Source organism: Lolium perenne, chromosome 2 (assembly GCF_019359855.2).
Source record: "Lolium perenne isolate Kyuss_39 chromosome 2, Kyuss_2.0, whole genome shotgun sequence".
Taxonomy (NCBI): Eukaryota; Viridiplantae; Streptophyta; class Magnoliopsida; order Poales; family Poaceae; genus Lolium; species Lolium perenne.
Genome location: NC_067245.2, coordinates 316863242 through 316867034, shown reverse-complemented (window position 1 = coordinate 316867034; position 3793 = coordinate 316863242). Strand labels below are relative to the sequence as shown.

The 3793-nt window shown below is 50.3% G+C and overlaps 1 pseudogene; it reads left to right on the top strand.

Annotated features, from left to right (window-relative positions):
* Positions 1 to 1508: 1508 nt before the first annotated feature.
* Positions 1509 to 3587, top strand: LOC139835892 (uncharacterized; annotated as a pseudogene).
* The last annotated feature ends 206 nt before the right edge of the window (positions 3588 to 3793 follow it).

Here is a 3793-nt window from a genome sequence, read left to right as displayed (position 1 = left end):
CAGAGTTCATAAACCCTAACAACTAGCTACAGCTCCAGTTCATGAATGAATCATCAATTCCTAAAATACTGCTACTCTTATACATCGTCACAGAATCATCATTCCCATATAAAACAACATAAAAAAGAGGGGCGCATAAACAATACCTAATTAGAAATTACAAAAAATTAAGCAGACAAGGAACAAAATAAAATCGGGATCAGATTTAACCTCGGCCGTGTCGAGATCCTTCACCTCGGCCGCTGCCATGAACGCCTCTGCCTCCGCCTTGCCGAGATCGTCCACTACCGGCGCCGCCACGACCGCCTCGCCCTCCTCAACCACCACCGCATCGCTCTCACCCTTCTCCAGATCTTCCCCAACCGCATCGGCCTCGGCCTCCTCAAGATCCCGCACCTCCGGCGTAGCCAAACCCGCCTCGCCCTCCACCTTCTTCAGATCGTCCACCTCCGGTGCCTGAACGGACGCCTGGACCTCCTCCTTCACGATCTGCTCAACCACCTGCACCGCCACGACCACCTTGGCCTCCAACTTCTCCACAACATCCACCACCGGCGCAGCCACGGCCGCCTCTCCTCCACCACTAATTTTATCCATCACCACTCTCCCGATGAGGTCGCTCTCTTCTGGACTCTCTCTGGTCTTTGCGAGGCGGTTCTTTGCCGAATTGGGGCTGAAATGGAGGGGACCCTGAAGGCGATGCGGCGGAGAGACCCTTCTATACTTGTCCAAACCCTATACACGTCAGCCCACACGTCTCCTGCCATATGGTGCCACGCGAGGTCGTACACAAACAAAAATACGTACGCTCAACCCATACATGCTATGCTGGGCTGTGTAAAATGACCATCGTACCCTCCCACCGAAAGGGTATCGCGCAATCCTGACCATCCATGTGTTTTCTCAGCCAAAACATTCGACCGACGGGGGGACACTGAAGCACGGGTGAAAATATGATGGTACAACAAAAAATCCTACGTCCGTGGCAAGAAAATTTTAAAAAAATCTTGTTAAACTTCAAACTTCATTTAATAAAAACTAGGATACATAGTTTGAAATTGCAACTAAAAACATACTACACATAACTAAATTGAACTAAAACATAAACTAATCTTGACAGGGAGCCTCCTAGTCGACGAAGATGTAGTCTTCTGCCTAGATGATGGTCTGCCTCGGCGACAACGAAGACCTTGGATGCGCCGTTTCACCCACCGGTGGCACACGTTAATTTGGGAGGCACTCGTACATCTCCTCATCGGTGTGGGCATCCAAGCACGGGTTTGGTGGGCTCAGGCTCTCATGTGTGAACCACACCGATGGCTCTGTCGTGAAGAAGCCGTGGCGCATGATCTCATGCTCGTGCTTGAATACACGGCCTCCGGCGTCATGGCGCGGCGGTGGTACGTGATTTTGTACCGGCGATCTTGACATGTGGGCTGCGGTGGCACCGGAATCCTATTAGATTAAGGTCCCACCCCGGCGGCATCTTGACATTGGGAGGAGCGGGCATGTACGACGCCACAATGAATGTCCTAAGGGGACGTTCTTCCGGTGGTAAATTCAGAGGCTTGTGGTTGATTGGGCCTTATCTCCGACAAAACAAAAGCACATATAAAGCGCTGCCCAAAATCAGTAGAAAATGGGAAACCTTCTCGATTTGGGTAGATACTCCTACTATCTGTCTAGTACATGATAATTTTATCAAGTATCAATATGTGCTTAGTACTGTTTACGTCATGCTCATGATTTATTCTTGGATTAATTCAATCAAACAATTGCTTATATTTACAACAATTACTCCTAAACAGGAGAAGGCGTTTAGGGAGGCCACTGTCGTCTTTGTTGGATGCGTTCTGAGCGTGATCGGAAATAAGTTGGTTGATGCATATTTACATATGCGGGTTGCCAAGGACTTGTGGGAGGCGCTCGAATCTAAATTCGGCGCAACCGATGCTGGGAGCGAGATGTATACTATTGAGCAGTTCCACGATTACAGAATGGTCGAGAACCGGTCTGTATTGGAACAGGCTCATGAGATATAGAGCATCGCTAAGGAGCTTGAGCTTCTCAAGTGTAACTTACCGGGCAAATTTGTCGCGGGATGCATAATTGCCAAGTTGCCCAATTCCTGGAGGAACTTTGCCACTACCCTGAAATATCAGAGGCGTGAATTCTCAGTAGAGGATGTCATCGGCCATCTGAGTGTTGAGCAAAATTCGAGAGCAAAGGACTCGCACGGAAAAGGGGAAGGTACTTATGCTGCCAATATGGTACAGAAGAACTACAACTCCCACAAGCCCAAGGGGAAAACTGGTGTCCAACAGAATACCGACTTTACGAAGAAGGGTAAGAAGACCTTCAAGAAGGATAAAAAGAAACATGGTTGTTTCACTTGTGGTTCAGAGGAACATTGGGCTAACAAGTGCCCAAACAAGTTTAAGAAGCTAGGACAGGAATCCAAGACTGTCAACATGATTGTGAGCAACAAAGAGAGTGGGGCATCTGGGTACGGTAATTTATTTACTTTATTTTCAGTTTGTCAGTCTACCGATTGGTGGATTGACACAGGTGCAAATATTCATGTGTGTGCTGACATATCATTGTTTTCCTCTTATCAGGTCACAGGGAACGGATCCGTATTGATGGGGAATGGAGCAAGTGCTTTTGTTCATGGTGTTGGCACGGTTGATCTGAAGTTCACTTCAGGAAGGATCGTGCAGCTCAAGAACGTGCAGCATGTCCCCGGCATCAAGAAAAATCTCGTTAGTGGCTCCCTTCTTTGTAGAGAAGGGTTTAAGTTGGCCTTCGAGTCTAATAAAGTAGTTGTTACGAAATATGCACTGTTTGTTGGAAAAGGTTATGAATACGGAGGTCTGTTTCGCCTTTCCCTCGCGGATTTTTGTAATAAAGTCATGAACAATAGTCATTCGAGTGTTAATGAAATAGAAGTTTGGCATTCACGCCTTTGTCACATTGGTTTTAGTTGTATGACGCGGCTAGCAAAGTTCAATTTACTCCCGCGTTTCACTTTAGCCAAAGGTTCTAAGGAAAAGCGCTGTTAAGAAGGGCTCAGGCAAAATGCACTGAGCGAGTTGCTCGGATGGAAAGCTAGCCCAGGGGTGCTTCCTCCCGCTTTTGCTGCTTCCCGAGTTGCAGCGGACGGAATTGCCCTTTGTACTTTAGAATATTTGCAAAAAAACTGCCACCCCCCCGACCCATCCCATTACCCCTATCTCCTCGTTCTATTTTTCCCCTCTCAACTCCCGTTCGTCAAGGGATTCTCCCCGCCCCCGCAGCCGTTCCCCGGCCCCGCCGCCGTCCTCCTCCCACGCCCTCGTTCTCGGCCGTCGCCGTCCAAGGTATCCTCCCCGCCGCCGCCGCCATTCCCGGCCGCCGCCGTTCAAGGTCTCCTCCCCGTCCGGTCGGTCTCATCCCCGTCCGCCGCCGGTGGCAGGATCTCCTTGAGCTGCCGGCGCCTCACCGTATCTTCGACGCCGACCAACCTCGGCTGCCCTGCTGCGCGCATCTTCGACGCCAACCATCTCGGCCGCCCTGCTGCTCTGTTCTCCTTCCTCCCCGTCCCCTAGCCATGGCCGGCTAGGGTTAGGGTTACAGCGCCCCAGAGGTGGCCTCCTTCCTCTCTGTTTCTCCTCCGTCGGGTGGAGTTCATCTCCAATTGCGTAGTTCGCAGGGTGCTGCGGCCACCGGCGACCGGAGATGGCCGTTTCTCCTCCGTCGGGTGGACCTCATCACCAATTGGCAAATGTTGTGATATTGCATTTTTTCTTGTCAT